This window comes from Dipteris shenzhenensis, chromosome 28 (assembly GCF_047967505.1).
Source record: "Dipteris shenzhenensis isolate YYH24624 ecotype China chromosome 28, Dip_SZ_1.0, whole genome shotgun sequence".
NCBI lineage: Eukaryota > Viridiplantae > Streptophyta > Polypodiopsida > Gleicheniales > Dipteridaceae > Dipteris > Dipteris shenzhenensis.
In genome coordinates this window covers 45,848,092-45,865,752 of record NC_141623.1, presented here as the reverse complement: position 1 = coordinate 45,865,752, position 17,661 = coordinate 45,848,092, and the positions used below count along the sequence as shown (strand labels likewise).

Below are 17,661 nucleotides of genomic sequence, written 5' to 3'. Positions count from 1 at the left end.
CACGCAAACATGTTGCTCTATCTGTTTGTCATAGATGCTTGGCTCCACGAGAGTCAGTGCCTCATCTTCTTTGGCATTGCTCTCACACACGTGACTTTTTGGGATTCCTGCGCCAGCGTTTACACACCAGATTTTCCAATGCTGCGTTTGGAAAATCTTTCTGGTTATTTGGGATTCACCCACATAGACAGGGTTTTGATTTGTTCTTTGTATGGGTTTGATATTGGGCACTATGGACTCTTTGGCAAGATAGAAATCATAGAGTCTTTGGTGATCCCATTTTCCCCCTATACTCTTTCTTCAAGCACTCTTTGTAGCAATCTTTTTTTGATTGCTTGCAAACATGTACTTTTGATCATGATGTATATTTGTCATATCTTGACATCTTCTGTTGATGTACTTGAGCACATCCTGCTTTGGGATTGTGACTCTATAGTATAAAAGAAAAATCTTTTCACAAAAAAAAACTCTTGATGTACTTGAGCACATCCTGCTTTGGGATTGTGACTCTGTAGTATTAAAGAAAAATCTTTTCACAAAAAAGAAGTGTGTGTGTGTGTTTTATCGGGAGTTTTCCATTTGGGTAGGTTATGGCACTCAAACATGTGGTTCCGGCTATTTGTTGTAGATGCTTAGCTCCGCGGGAGACAATGCCTCACCTTCTTTGGCACTGCTCTCATACACATGATTTTCTTGAATTGCTGCGCCAGCATTTGAGAACCAGATTTCCAAGTTTTATTTTTGGAAAATGCTTCTGGTTGTTTGGGATTCACCCACCTAGACAGGATTTTGATTTGTTTTTTCTTAGATATTGGGCACTTTGGACTCTGTGGAAAGACAGAAATCATAGAGTTTTTGGTGATCCGATTTTCTCACCTGACTCTCTCTTCAGGCACTCTTTTTATGATTTCCTGCAAAGAGGGTCTATAGATCAAGATGTATATTTGTCCATTGAGATCTTCTCTTGATGTATTTGAGCACATCCAGTGTGTGTGTGTCTGACTGAAATCAGTCAGATGCGGGATTTAACTCCGAATGAGAGCATATCTTTATGCCAAGCCAGGTATAGTTTGCAATGCAATGACTACAAGAAAATTGCCAAATGAGAAACTAAGGCCAAACAAAGGGCTTTTGTTGATAAAGGCTGCTCGTCTAAAGCATTTCTTAAAAGCTTACACGACAAGAGGCAATCTACCAACATTTGTGGAGTTTTGACTTCCGATGGATGTTGGACTTCTTCAAGATCATAGCTTGCTCAAGCTTGTATAGCTCACTTCTCTAGATAGTTGGGCTTTCACCCTCTCCTTCTCAAGAAGTATTGGCTGCAAGACAAGAGCTTCTACGTCATGTTTGTCCTATTATTTTCTTAGCACAGGCTTTAGAAGTAGAGGCACCCTTTAAGGAAAGAGAGCACTTTGATGCAATTAGATCTTGTGGCAAATGGAAGTCCCTATGTTGGGATGGTCTAATTGTGGAGTTCTTTCTTGCATACTGGGATGCCCTCAAGCATGTTTTGCTCTACATGATTAATGCTGCTTGGCAAAATCAGCAAATGCCAGATGCTTGGAAGACAGGATTGGTCAAACTACTTCCAAAGAAACACTTGTGTGAGTCATTTACTGTTTGGAGGCCTATTACTCTTTTGCCTGTGTGATTGCCAAAAATGGTGGTTGATCAGATCAAAGGTTATCTGCATGATGGGCTACATCTTGCTCAATATGGTTTCATCCCTTGTAGATATATCACGGATAATATTGCTAATGCTCACGTTTGGATATAATATTCCAAATACACACAACAACATGTACTTTTGTTACAAATAGATATTGCTAAAGCTTTTGATACTATTCAATGGGACTTTATCTCGTAGACCATGGCGTTGTTTGGGCTTTACTGTGATAGTAATGCTGCTTGCATACTATTTGGGGACATTTCTGATCAATGGACTCTCCATTGTTAAGGATGCCAAGGATGTCCTCTTAGTGCACTCTTGTATGCAATTGCTATGCATTCGATGCTTTGCTATATTGATCATCTTGTGGATATAGATGCTTTGCATGGTTTAGAGATTTAGGCAACTAAACCCATGATTGTGCAAGCTTATGCTGATGATTCCTTCATCATTTCTAAAAATACTCAGAAGGATCTTTGGCAACTCATGAGTGCTTTGTCTCTATATGGTCTAGCTACTGTTCTACAGCTGTTCTACAGGTCAATTTCCAAAATTCTAAGTTGCTACCATTGTATGCTATCATCCTTTGTGGCTAGGGGAGATTGTTTTGCCTACTCAGATTGTTCGTCATCTTGGATATCCCTTGGGATGGATGGTCACTATCACGATCTGTGACGTATTCCTTTCTCTATACCTTAGACTTATGGATGGTTTGATGAATGGACACTTGTGGAAGGGTATGCCCTTTCGACCAGACACTTCCTATAAGGCACAACCTTCACAAGAGACATTCTATTGAAGAGACACTTCTATTCTAATATACCCTCTCATCAAGGGTCACACCCTTCACAAGGGGTACACACCTCTTCATGCACATACCCTTTGGAGTACACACCTTTTCATGTGTGACTCTTCACTCTCTATATAAGAGAGGCCCAATTGTATGGATGACACACTACATCTACCCTACAGACATTCAAGCAATACAATTATTCCTTGTTCTCTGCTATATCAGTCTCCTTTCTGTTCCTTTAGCACATTTCTAAATATAGTAAATCATTTGTGGCCATCTGATCTCAACCTGATGATTGGATCGCTCTCAATTTGTTTGCACAACCTCGAGAGGATGGATATGCCCCAAATCTGACATGTCAAAGTTGGTCTGCAAATCAGCTTTGAAATCTGCAATTTTTTCTTCATTGGACCCTGTGAGCAGTAAGTCATCGACATAAAGAAGGATGACTAATATTTCCCCCCCATCCATCTTGATGTAGAGGGTGCTCTCAGTAGGACTATTGTGCAGCCCCTTGCTGGTCAAAAAAGCATGTATCTTGGCATACGATGCACGAGGGGCCTGTTTCAGCCCATATAAAGCTTTGTTGAGCTTGCATACTTGAAGTGCATTTGCTGTAATTTCAAAGCCCGGAGGTGGTTTGACATACACCTCTTCCAGCAAGTCCCCATTTAAGAAGGCTGTTTTTATGTCCAACTGATGAACATTCCACTCAAAATGTGCAGCCATTGCAATTACTGATCGGCTGGTGGTCATCCGGGATGTAGGAGCGAATGTCTCCTCATAATCAATGCCCTTTTTCTGAGCATAGCCCTTAGCAACCAGCCTGGCCTTACATCTGTCAATGGAGCCATCTGGCTTCCGTTTGACTTTGAATACCCATCGTGTGCCAATGGCATGTTTACCCTGTGGCAAGTCCACAACAGCCCAAGTTTGATTTTTTGCAATGGACTGCAACTCATCGTGCATGGCATTCATCCAATGCACATTATCCTTTGCCTCTTCAAATGTGGCAGGCTCCTCCTCATCAAGGAGAGTACCTACATATGCTGATTCCACTGAATTAGCACCTTCCATGTGCCTTGCTGCACTGCGAGTCCTGCCAGGTAACGGAGCATCAAGTTTACTCTCCTTGAGAGTCTGTAATAGCCAGTTTGGGACTGTTTTTGCTGCATGTATGTCTGCAATTTCTTGCTGCACCACCTGTTCCACTGCCTGTGGAGGGGGCAAGACATCCTGTGGCGGAACTGAAGCATCTGGAGGTTGCTGTAAATTCTGATTTGGATCAGAAAAATCAGCAGGGGAACCCAAAGCAATGGGTAGCAACCCCTCAAAGACATCCTCTGAAGACGAAGGCATTTGAAATTCAGCCTGAGTGTGAGCTGAATTTTCAAAAAATATCACATCTCTACTTACTATGATTTTGCGTGTAGCAGGATTGTAGAGATGGTACCCCTTGCTTTCTGCACTGTATCCAACAAATATGCATTTGATGGCTTTATCTGACAATTTGTGCCTCAATTCAACTGGCACATGTGCATAGGCAAGGCATCCAAAGACTCGGAAGTGATCCACTGAAGGCTTCCTGTCATTCCAGACCTCAAAAGGAGTTTTGTTTTTAAAGCCTTAGTGGGAGCCCTGTTCAAAATGTAATTGGCACACATCAAACCCTCTAGCCAGAATTTATGAGGCATGTGTTTGCTTTTCAGCATACATCTGTCCATCTCCATGAGGGTTCTATTTTTCCTCTCAGCTTTGCCATTTTGCTGAGGGGTCAGCCTGACTGTGAGCTGATGCACAATACCCTTGCCCTTGAGAAAAGCATCAAATTCCGTAGATAGGTATTCCCCACCTCTATCCGTGCGCAATGTCTGTATCTTGAGTCCGGTTTCATTTTCAACCATGGCTGAAAAGTGTTTAAAATCCGTGAACACTTCAGATTTCTTTTTCAGCCCATAAACCCAAGTAAAATTGGAGTAGTCATCAATAAATGTAACGAAGTAGAGATGACCACCCAACGACGGAGTCCTCATGGGACCACAGACATCACTGTGTATAAGCTGCAATTTGCGGACAGCTTTAACTGAACCATCCTTCTTGAAGGGGAATCTATGCATCTTACCTAAAATGCACCCTTCACAGGCATGTGGAGGAGGTATCTCAAGAGGTGGCAATGCATCAACCATTGAAAACTTCTGAAGTGTCATCAAGCTGTTGTAATGCATGTGGCCATATCTGGCATGCCATAATTCTGCATTTTGCATGGCAGCTGTAGGGGTAGAAACTGCCAGCAGAGCATGGGCTGCTCTTTTCTCAAAAATATCAAGCTGAAAAAGCCCACGCAGCAGAGTACCAGATAACCTTAAGGCATAGTCAGCTTTCCTGTCTCGGACAGCACATTTGTCATCCTCAAAGATGACCTGAAATCCCCCTCTGTTAAGAGTGGACACTGAAAGGAGATTTTTGGTTATGCCAGGCACATATAAGACATCTGAAAGTCTGAAAATTGAGCCATCAATGGCAGTGAGCTCAACCTCTCCTGTGCCACGTATTGAATATGATGAGTTGTTGGCACAAGTGACTTTCTTACCAACGGGAGGTGGATGCAAGGAAGTAAAAAGACACTTCCTAGAAGTGATGTGCTTGGATGCACCGCTGTCAAAATACCATGTGTTCAGTGTTTCATTAACACTGAAAGCAGATGCATCTGTAGAAGAGTCAAAGCTGCAAGTCAAAAATGCATATGTATCATCACTGCAAGAGGCTGTACTATCCCGAGCATCTGGAACAGCCAACCTAGAATCTGAAATGCAAGATAAAAAGGCATAATCCTGTCCAACCCCCTCAATGATAAGTTCAGCGAAGTGTGAAAGCTGAGATAAGACTCAGGAAGAGAATTCAGAGTGGTTGTAATCATCTCTGAATCAGGAATAATTTCATCTATGTTTAGCAATTGCTCTCTGAGATCCTGTAGCTTTGTGAGGTGGACTGACATGGAGTCACCCTCCTCCATATGTGTATTGCTCAACTCTCTTTTCAAGAAAGATACCCTTGCATCATTCCGAGCTACATACATGCTTTCCAAGATATCCCACGCTGCCCTGGAGGTCTTACATGACCGGATATGCGGAATGATATTGATTGTAGCTGCACCAACAACTTGTCCTGCAGCTGCACCCTGTGCACGACCTCTTCCACCTCCTTGCTGAGGAGGAGTAGCAGGTGCAATATCTGCTGGTCGGATCTCATCCCCATTGACATAATCCCATAAATTTCGAGAAATCAGAATATTACGTACCATGAAACTCCAGAGGGAGTAGTTGGTACCATCCAACTTGTCTTCTTGTGAAAGACCACCAAAGTGGAACTCATTCTGATTTGAGAAAAAGATTGGAGCAGATACAAAGCTGAATTCCCTTACTGGGAATGAAATGCACAACTCCCAAAAACACAGCCAAGCACGGGCTGTAAATGCAACTTAGATTTCTGTACTTGCACTGTCAGAAATCTGTCCAAGCATCTAAAACTCTCCAAAATCTGCCAAAAGTGCTTCAAACACTCCCAAAAAGGCAGTATGAACTGAATACTCCAAAAAATGCTCTCCCAACACAAAAGCCCCAATTTGTGGCTTGAAATTGCAACCAGAAAGGGGCAAAATTACTAAAAGCCCCAAATCTGCAATTTTTGAACAAAAGCCCCAAATTTCAGACTAGATCTGCAATTTTTCTCCAAATGTAGTTCCGAAACTGCACAATGATTGCAATGTCTGCAATATACAAAATGCCCCAAATGTACTCCCAAACAACTGAACCAAACTATGGTTTTCTGCAAGATGTGCCTGTCAAAGAACACCTGTGGCTGAAGGAAACCCGAGTAAATCTGCAAGTACAGATTGTACGAATGAACAGATTGTTGCCACACATGTGGTACTGAAGGATTGCACACAGATCTATGGAAAGTACAGTTGGTACGGTAAGTACAGACTGTACGGTGCGGTACATACGGATTGTACAGTACAGTACGTACGGACTGTACGGTAGGTACGGAAATGACAGCGCAAGTATGGGGCGAATCTGTACGGAAGTTGTAGCATAGGTACGGCGCTGTACGTAAGCTGTACGAAAGCTGTACTGCGAATCTGTACGAGCTGTACGGCGACTGTACGTGAGTTGTACGGAGATGGTACGGAAGCTGTACGGCGATTGCACGCGACTTGTACGGATGCAGTACGTCGGGATTCCGTACAGTCGTACGGACTGTACGGACGAGTTGGAGCAGGCTGAAGCTTGAAGCAAAGGGCTTGGAACTTGAAGGGAGCAGGGAGCCCGAAGCTCTTGAACCTGCGCTGATACCAAATGTGAGTAGAGAGTGAGTGAGAGAGAGCAAGAGAGAGTGTGAGAGCTGGAAGCTTGGAAGCTGAAAGCTTAGTTGCAATAGAAGAGTGTAAGAGTACAACACACTGAAGGAAAGATAAGGTTTTGTCCTAGTGACAAAACCTTAGTAGTCACTAACCATAGTTAGTGAACGAACTGCGGTTAGGGGGAAAAACCTCTTAAAGAGGGAAAAGTGCCCCTAACTAGCTTATTATATTACATTGGTCACTGCTGAATTATATCTATAATTCTAACATTTAAGAGGGAAAAGTGCCCCTAACTAGCTTATTATATTACATTGGTCACTGCTGAATTATATCTATAATTCTAACATTTTCATGTGCTTGGGCTGTCCCAAAACCAAGGGACGCACCTTTTCCACCATCGGACACACCTTTTGATGAAGAGTTTTGACTCCTCACCCAAGGGACACACCCCATCGTGGAAAAAAGGACACACCTCTTCGTGTGGGGACACCCCTTTTGAAAACAGGGTCACACCCCTTCATGAAAAGGCACACCTATTCCAAGGGTCACACCCCTTCGAATAGGCACACCTTTTGGGCACCAAGCACCTTATAAAAGGGTACCTAGAGGGGCTAAAAAGGCAAAACCCAGCCCCATACCTTAGGTTTTACCCTAGACTACCCATGGGTTAATTAAACCCACACATTAATTTTTGGCAACCACCCAACCTAGGCAGCCACAAATGAAAAAGGGACGATCCATTTTGACGCCCGTACGGAATTCTGTCATGCAGGCTCGCCTCCCTTGACCGTATGAATTCTGGTCACAAAGGATCCGCCATGTCTCCACGCCATATGCAGCCCCTCCCTCGCCGGTTTGCTGCCCTGGGTTCCTGCCAGTTCCTGCCAGCCTGCCAGCGCTAGATCAGCGCCAGTTTCCATGCCCATGCTGCCGCGAATCAGCCCTTGGAAGCCTGCAGCCTGTTTCGCCAGCCCTCTATCGTATTGGTAGCCGCAGCCTGTTTCGCCATACGCAGCCTGCCCCCCTTTTTCGCCACCATATCTGCCTCTTTGCTCAGCAGCAGTTCAGCCCCTCTAATGCGATTCAGACTGCCTGTGAAACGCGCGCTGTTGCTGCCTTCCAATCCGGACTAGCCAGGCCCAGATCTGCTCCTCGCAACCCATTGCAGTATGGACCTCCGGACAGCGATCTGCATGCCTTTTCTACGCAATAAATTGGCAGATTAAATCAATGCCAGGTGGATTCTTTCCATTCTACTCCTAAGGATTCTCTTTCATATTGTCATTTGACGCTTATTATCAAATTACAGCAAATGAAAGACGCTTCCTTAAAGCAGGGGTTGCATCGTGGGTCTTCTGTGTCACGTGCCCTCCTAGTGATTTGGACCACATCCTATACCTTTTGCGTGAGGCACCTCAGTTACATTACTTCCTCAGCACAGTCCAAGTTGTGTTCCACGAGACACGAAGATGCCCAGAACCCGATATTCCTCATGAGTTTGCTGTCCATCTTTGGAGAGACTTTTACCCCTCAGCTTCAGCATCTCCAGGGTACTCTCCACCTCCTTCAGCTCCCAAATATCCTCCTATACAGGTTGTACCTTCCCCAAGACAGTATTTACACTCTGAAGGCACTCTATTTACACTCTGAAGGCACTCCTTCTCCTGGATATCAGCTCCTTATCCCTTCTCAAATCAGTGGACTTTGCAACCTACCCCTGTACTCTCACGAGCAATAACACCCATTTCGGCATCACCAGTGTTACCTCAGACAGGACCTCCTTTACCAGAAATCCACGGCTGGTTCCATCTTGCTTCTCCTGCCCCCTCCAACATGAGCAACCTCAGGGAGCAGCCCGAATCTTCTTCCAGGAATGGTACAAACTAGAGCGCAGGTTCGTGCTTTTCTCACGGGGACCTCAGATATGTCGCAATGCTCATGTGCAGCCTCTCCGGAGATAAGCGATTCAAGTCCAAAAAAGACCCCTGAAGTCAACTTACAAGGCGAAGCACTACTTCAATTTCAAATTTCCCAGCTTCAGGACAGCATCTCCGACTTGGTCCAGAAAGTCCAACAACTGCAAGATTCTCGCAGTACCACACATATAGAGGATGACGTGATGCAACCAGACGATTATGTGGACTCCTTTCCACCAGAGATAGAAAACATTGAACTCCGTGCCCTCTATTGTGTACTCTAGGCTTCCACAACTAAAAGACTTGACATTAAACTTTCGGAAGCCTACACTGGTCAACGAAATCACCGAACAGTTGACCAATGGCTCGCAAAATTGCGCATGTACTTTGATACTGTTGACCTCAATGAAGGCAAAAAGATTGCCTTGGCAGCCTCCCTCCTTAAGGATACAACTTTCCTATGGTGGCAACGACTCTTAAAGGACAACAAAAAGATTGCCTTGGCAGCCTCCCTCCTTAAGGATACAGCTTTCCTATGGTGGCAACGACTCTTAAAGGACAACAAAAGTGTGTTAACTTGGGAACGTTTTGAACACGCGCTCCGTAAGCAGTTCATACCTGCCAATGCGGACTTCCAAGCACGTTCAAAACTCCGATAGTTGGAGCAAACAGGTTCCTTGTCTTCCTACATCTCTCAGTTCACCACATTGGTGCTGGAGATTGATGGTTTAACTGAGGATGATCGCCTTCATGCTTTCATCTCATGCCTAAATCGCTCGTTACGCATTGATGTCCTTAAAGCAAACATCACCACCACAGCTGGCGCTATTGCTTACGCAGAGCGCATTATAGATTTCCAAAACACAGGAGCAGAGTGCTAATAGAACACAGAACTCTACTATGGCCAAAGGTGCTCACCCTCAAGGTAACCCCAGGTTTAGAAAAAACTCGGGTAATCAAGGTCAGCGACAGTCTCAAGATCCCCACAAGTCTCAGAAATCATATGCTGGATTCCAACAGAAGCACTTCTCCAAGCATCGTGCCTCTTCTTCTTCACAAAGTCATCACCGTCATCCCCAACAAAAAGGTGCGGCCACTGACAAGAAGAACAACTCCAGCAAGACATTCTACTCTAAGTTAGGGATCATATGCGAAAAGCGCAAGAGCAGTATCAACGGTCTGCCAACAAACATAGACGTCACCTGGAATTTGACACTGGTGACATGGTGCTATTATTTGTAGCCCCACATCGCTATAAGACAGTTAAGTCTGTGTTTCCTAAGTTGCGACCAAGATACTATGGACCTTTCCGGATCGTCAAGAAAAATTCACCTTTAAGTTACAAATTGAAATTACCACCATCATGGAGTAAAATCCATCCGACATTTCATATTTCTTGGCTAAAGATGTACATTCCAGGCGATGAAGTAGTTCCTCTTGCAGGTGATTATGTCCCAGAAATCGAAGACGATTATGTTCTCCTTATTCCTGAGCGTATTTTGGACCATCACAGCGAGAGACTCGACATTGACTTATCACAGAATTCCTTGTTCTTTGGCGAGATCTGGACGACTCCGACGCTACTTGGCAATCTGATGAAGACTTACAGCAGTACCCTGACATTTTACAGCAGTATTTTCAGAATTTACCGTGATATTTTCTACATCAGTTCATTATCTCCACCAGGGTCTTATTTTGAGTGGGAGGGGATGTCACGATTTGTGACATATTCCTTTCTCTATACCTTAGACTTATGGATGGTTTGATGAATGGACACTTGTGGAAGGGTATGCCCTTTCGACCAGACACTTCCTATAAGGCACAACTCTTTACAAGAGACATTCTATTGAAGAGACACTTCTATTGTAATGTACCCTCTCATCAAGGGTCACACCCTTCACAAGGGGTACACACCTCTTCATGCACATACACTTTGGAGTACACACCTTTTCATGTGTGACTCTTCACTCTCTATATAAGAGAGGCCCAATTGTATGGATGACTACAGCTACACTACAGACACTCAAGCAATACAATTATTCCTTGTTCTCTGCTATTTCAGTCTCCTTTCTGTTCCTTAGCACATTTCTAAATATAGTAAATCTAGGATTTCTTACAGTCACTTGCCGCCAGCAAATGGATTGGGTACTTGAAAAACTTAAAAAGATTTTGGAATATTGGAAATTATCTATTTGGCTGCTCAATGTTCGACTTCGTATTACTCAATCCATTTTGATTACCTAAATAGAATTCTTTTTTCCAGTGATGATGTTTGGCAAGAAGGATATTGCATGTTTTATGTCTACTCTTATGGAAACCTTTTGGCAGTCAAAACATGGTCGTAAGAGCATCATATTGCTCTTGATGTAGAGCCTTTGTTCACCAAAAATGCATGGTGGTCTGAATATTCTGAATATTCATATACACATTTTAGCACATAAAGGAAAAATGATGCTGGAATTTATGCATGGAAATCAGCCTTGGGCTGCTATGGTGCGTCACTTGCTCAAATACTTATCCACTCATGCATTTGGCAAACTGGCAACCTTCTTAGTGGGATTTTCTGTTTGGATGCATTGATGGCAAAGTTAAGGGCTGTCCCTTTGTTTCCAGCATGTTTTCTAACTTGAAGTAGATTATCTCTCATCTTAAATGGCAAGGTCCTGTTTCTGTGAATGCGCCCTTATTTTATCTGTTTTAAAGGGATTCGGTCTGTTGATGATGTTCTTCAACCTAATGGTACCTTGCTATCTTTCCTTTTGAAGTCAAAAAATATGGTTTGGGTCTGCTTTATCGATCTTTATGGCAATACCTTATGCAGATGCTTCAATCTTTTATACCAATTCCAAGACTTGAACTTCAATATCGTCTTGAAGATTTGGCTTTACATTGTCAGGGCTCACTCACTTGTCCTTTAACGTTGGCTCACATCATGGTTGCTAAGCTTTATAAGGTTTTGATGGCTTCACCTTGGATTTCAGATAGAGCAAATCAGATTTGGTGCATGCATCGTGATGCCAAATGGTGGCGGCAAAGATTAAGATGACTTTGGACTTCCAAATTTCCTCTTCGACAACAAGTTTTCTTGTGGCAAGTGATGCTTGGTATCATTCCATTGGGTCAACTATTGGCTCGCAGACATATTGCTCCTCCTATTTGTCACAGATGTCAGGCTCCCCGGAATCTTTGGCTCATCCTTTTGGCAATGCCCTGACACTCATGACTTTATTTATTTTCTGCAGCAACCCTAAGGGATCGCTTTCCTACAGCTGTCTTTGGAAAGTTTTTTTGGTTGTTTGGAATCCACCCAAAACGGCAAGGATTTGATCTCTTTTTCACGTGGGTTCGTTATTGGGAACTCTGGAGTCTCTGGAAAGTCCATAATCATAGAGTCTTTCAAGATCCCACTTTCTTCAAATTTTCCTTCTTTTGGGTGGCATTGAGGCAATCTTTCTTTGATTGCATGTGTGCTCATTAGATAGATCATACTCTTTTCCTATCTTATAATGAGATTTTTTGAGCTTGTAATTGTCACCCCTTTGTTTGGGGATTGCTCATTGTAATATAAAGCCTGGTGGATTTCACCAAAAAAAAAAATGTGTGTGTGTGTGATGCACGTGCGCACATCATGTGAATGAACTTTGGTCTTTGAATCGTAATGCCAAATGGTGGCGTAAAAGATTGCAGCAGCTCTAGTCCTGCAAACTTCCTCTTCGTCAACAGGTTTTTCTATGGCGAGTGATGCCTGGCACTATTCCTTTTGACCAACTCTTGGCATGTAGGCATATTGCTGTTGCTTTTATGTCACAGATGTTTGGCTCTCAGGGAATCCTTGCTCCATCTCTTTTGGAATTGCCCTGTCACCCGTGACTTCCTGCTATTTCTTCAGCAGTGCCTCCAAGCTCACTTTCCCATTGCTTGCTTTGGCAAGCTTTTTCGGATCCTTGGCATTCACCCACGGAGAGCGAGTTTGATCTTTTTTTCAAATGGGTTCGAAATTGGGCACTTTGGACTCTGTGGAAAGACGGGAACCACCAAGTCTTTTGAGAGCTTACTTCTTCCGTCTTCCATGTTCTACTATTTCTAGATGTCACTCAGGCAATCCTTTTATGATTGCTTGTCTATCCATCAAATAGATTACGGTGTCTACTTGTCTAACAATGAAAATTTCTGATCTCCACTTTAGCGACAGCCTCTTGTAATATTAAAATACATAAATTTCACTCCCAAAAAAATGTGTACGCACGCGTGCATGTGTTGGTTGTTTGGTGGATGCTGAGAGAGAGGTCAGTGGAGCTTCCCCCCCTACTTTCCTGTGTGCAGGTTGGACAGTCAGCCCCTCCCTGGGGGGTTCCCAGCCCTTCCACGCCCCCCTTTCTGGTTCCCTAACTGGTCGTAACTGCTGCTACACTCTGTATCCCTGCTTGCGTCTGTTGTACAACCCCTTTAGGACATATTGGTGCTGCGAGCAGACCTTCTGGGCATGCTGCTCTAATTCGCGCTCAGTTCCTGCTCTCTTCTCTCACTTCTGCTGCCTTATTTCCAGCTGTTGCTTTTCCCACAGGGTGTGTTGAGTGTGTGTATGCATGTGGGTGTTTTCCGGGGGTTTTATCTGTCCAGGTTTGTGTCATAATTTTCCTAATTTCTGCACCTCCTTTTCTTCCTGTTCATAGGCTTTGTTTTGGTCTGTCCATATCCCTCTTTTCGCAGCGTCCAAGTGCTTCTTCTTCTCAAGTTTTTTTTTTTGCCTTTATTATCCCTCTCTAATCTTCCTATAATCCTCGCCTAATTCTCCCCTATGTCCTTCTTCCTGCTGTCCACATCTTCTCCTTCTGTGCATCTATCATCCTATCCTGTTCAGCCCAGTTTTCCTCCCCTTCTTTCAGTTTTTTGTGCTCTTATCATCCTACCCTACATGAAGTCTCGAGGAATGATCCCAAGCGCTGTCATGTGGTCACTGAAAATCCAGATTTATGCATGAATCTGGAGCTGTAACCTTTTGTGGATACATTGTAGAAAGGATTTTCAGAAATCCATTCAAGCCTGGGGTGATTACCATGTTCTAGAGTTTTGGGTCTCTATTTTTGGACAGGTTCTCTATGCACCAATTATGAGTTTGGCTCAAAGAGCGGTTGTTTTGTTTTTTCCTGGACGCATGCTTGATGCAGGGAATGTGGTTCAATGATTGGAATCCCTGCCCAAGGGTTACTTTGTTGAGGTTGCTACAAAGCTAATAGAGGTTTCTATGAAGTTTGACGGATTCCCAATACAAGAAACAACTTTTGCTTAAATCTCCACTCTTTTTTGGCAATCAATTGGTGCATGTTTATCCTTGGATGACCACCAAGGATTATCAAAGTCTCATTCGACATAGATGCCCGGTATGGGTTGAGGTGTTTGACTTCACATTAAATTGCAGGCCGTCTTTGCCTTATTTTGGATGAAGCCTTGGGAAAAGTGGTTTGTCCTTTACGTACTCTTGGCAATGTGAATCGATTCTATGTTTTGTTGGATACTGACAGGGCCAGTCCTCCAAATGTGCCTTACAAGTTGATATGGTAGGTATGCCATCCTAGCAGGTTTTCTTTAAGCTAAAGTGGGGAAAGTTTGCGGGATTTTGTTTTGAATGTGGTAAGTTTGGGTATATGCAATTTGAATGCCCATAGGTTCTATTGCAACCTCCAAAATATGATTTCTTTGCCAAAGCTAGTAGAGACACCACATGCTAGAGGTGCGGGGAATGCTGCACTCCGCCAACCCCCCCGCCCCCCCCTCCCCCCCTTTCCCTCCTCCCCCCTCTTTGGTGATCGACAAGGGCAAGGCTAAAATTCAGGTCACGCCTTCCAAGGCATAAGATAAGACATCAGCTGGACAGAAGTCCTCCTCATCAGATTGGCAGTCCCCCAAGAAGGTCTTCAAGACAAGGATAGTGGCTAATAGGAATCGGACAGAAAATGCATCATCCTATAAGGAGAATGTTGCAATGGATGGATTTGGGGTTGGTAAACTTTGGTTCGTGCAGATCCATTATGTTTACCTGCATGTCCTTTGAAGATGCAAGACATGGAATGGAATGGAAAGGAAAAGCAAGACTAGGAAAGCATAATGGAAATGAAATAATGCGAGAAAGAAATACAACTAAGCAAAGTACTTACATGATCAAGAAAGACATGATGCTTGATAAAAATGACAATGAAAGTACAATGCCTTTATAGGATAGGCACACACACTCTAAGTGTCAAATGTATATGGGATAAGTTCCATAGTGACACATGGCACTCTAGGATATAAATTAGTATAGTACTACTCTAGAACACACTAAAAGTCACTCAAATTGACTCCATTTCCTAACACCCCCCCATGGAGGAAAGGTGAGGGACTACTGGAATGGAACCAAGAATAGAACATGACAATGATGGTCATCAAAACTGTGCATGCTGGTCTAGAACTAGACATGGCTCCCACACAATCTCAGAGGCAAGTGAGCATGGCTCAGATGCTAGTGAGCATAACATAGAAATCTCATTGAGCATGGCTCAGAGGCTCATCATGCATGGATGCATGATCAACTTAGAAGTCTAGGAGACCAATGCACCAACAAATAGACCTATCAACGCCAAAAACACATGGCTCCCATAATACATCCCCACCTGGCTCCAAAGACTAATGAGGAACATGGAGCCACACACCAAAAATATAAAAGAAATACATCATTTTAGGAGGACTATCCAAGGCAGAGGACCTTTATTGACTCAACACACATGATTTATTGCATTCATTTTTGGGAAACACCCCCAGGGCAGAGAGTACCCAAATATATTATGCTTTAGAAAGCAAAATCATGATCTCCATCATCCTCTAGATGCGGGAGACAGACTGTAAGAGCATGATTCTGTGTCGGCGGGTTATCTTCGTCTGCATCATCACTAGTGGCAGATGAAACCCAACTGGCATGATCCTTCGATTGTTGTTGAGCAAGCTTCTGGTAACACCTGTCCTCTGTATGACCGAGCTTGTTGCGGTAAGTGCACTTGAATGGCTTTCCTCGTGCTGGTGGAGTCGATGGCCTAGGTCTCCATTTGCTGGTGGAGGCAAGTGCCTGTGTAGTATCCGCTGAATAGGATGGAGATTCTTTGTTGCGGCGATCCTTTTCAAGCAAAAGAGACACCATATCTTTGAATGTAGTTGATGCAATGCGAAGTACTTCAAGGGCATTCTCAAAGCGAGAAATCCCTTCCATACTTGTCATCAGGACAGCCATTTTGTCCTCGTCATCAAGGCAACACTTCAAATTGGAGAGTTGTTGAACTAAAGATTGAATTTTTGCTATATGCGCACTCAAAGTATCAGACTCTTCCATTTTCAGCTTATAAAATTGCATTTTCAGAAATACCTTGGAGTTGGTGATCTTGTTACCAAATATATTCTCGAGGCGTGCCCAAATCTCCTTTGCCTTGGACTTGAAGTTGATGTGATGAATCAATGAATCTTCTAGGCAAAGCCCGATGATTGCGATGGCCCATGTTGCTTCCAAATCTTTCATGTTTGAAGCTCCGTTGATGCCTCAAGTGCTTCATCATCTTCGATGGCATCCCAAACATTCTCCTTCATGAGAGAGTTGCACTTTTGTTTGCCATGTGGGAAATCCGTCCCCCTTGAATTTGTCCACAAGGAGAGAGTTGGTGGAAAGCGAACCCATAAAGCTGGCAGCTAGGAGAGAGAAGAGTGATGGATAGAATGAAGGGCATAAGCGAGTTGAGGGAGAAATGGAGGGCTGAGGGAGAAATGGATGGCGGGCACAATGGAGATGTAGGAGAGGAAGAAGTGGCGGGAAGAATACGGGAACCAAGGTACGGGCAGCAGCTCCAAGTGAATGTAAGGCAGAAGGAGCAAATGGCGGGCTGGAGCACAGGTCAACGATGAAGAGGATGGACAGCACCACATTGAGCTGGCTGCATCATGCTTGGGCTGTCAAATCATCAAGCTCTAGAACAAAATTCCCACACAGAAACAAATTTCATCACTTCTTGCAAGGGCTGAAACTTTTCATAGAAAACTTAGATTGCAATGATGTAAAAACGAAATTTGTAGTACTCAAGGTCCTCTACAACTTTGCTGGAGACACAAAGCCGTGATTCTACTTCTAGATCTGGATAGAAGTGTCACATCGTCCGCAGGTCACAGAAATATGTAGCTGAAGGAAGGAGAAGAGAGGTGGCAGATCATGGTGTGGAGAAGAGAGCTCTAGATGGAATTGGAGAAGCCATTCCTCCAAGGGGAATGAGGGAGAGAGGCTTCAATGTCCTCAATCTCTTACCTCAACCTCTTGGAAGATAGTCTAGCATGGAATGGAATGGAAAAGCAAGACTAGGAAAGCATAATGGAAATGAAATAATGCGAGAAAGAAATATACAACTAAGCAAAGTACTTGCATGATCAAGAAAGGCATGAGGCTTGATAAAAATGACAATGAAAGTACAATGCCTTTATAGGATAGGCACACACACTCTAAGTGTCAAATGTATATGGGATAAGTCCCATAGTGACACATGGCACTTTAGGATATAAAGTAGTATAGTACTACTCTAGAACACACTAAAAGTCACTCAAATTGACTCCATTTCCTAGCATCCTCCCTCATCTCTTGGTCCTATTCCAGAGGATGCATATAAGAAGGATGCTGGTCCACCACAGTTTGGTATAGCCATGCAGGAATAGCTTTGTTTGGTTTTTTTGATGAAATCAGTTCTATTGATGCTTGAAAAACAACCATACAAATTAGCAAGACCAACAGCTACTGATTATGGGAAAAAGCTGAAGAAAGCATGGTTTTCTCATAAGAGAAACCAACCTGTTTCGAGAAAACCACCAGCATACAACCTAAAGAGTCTCCCGAATAGGAGCTCACAAACAAGGTGGT

General features: G+C 43.6%; 1 protein-coding gene across 2 annotated transcripts in view; it reads left to right on the top strand.

Annotated features, from left to right (window-relative positions):
* LOC147883615 (uncharacterized) overlaps positions 1–17,661 on the top strand; it is a 112,157-nt gene that overhangs the window by 27,806 nt on the left and 66,690 nt on the right. The gene's annotated exons all lie outside the window — the stretch shown is intronic.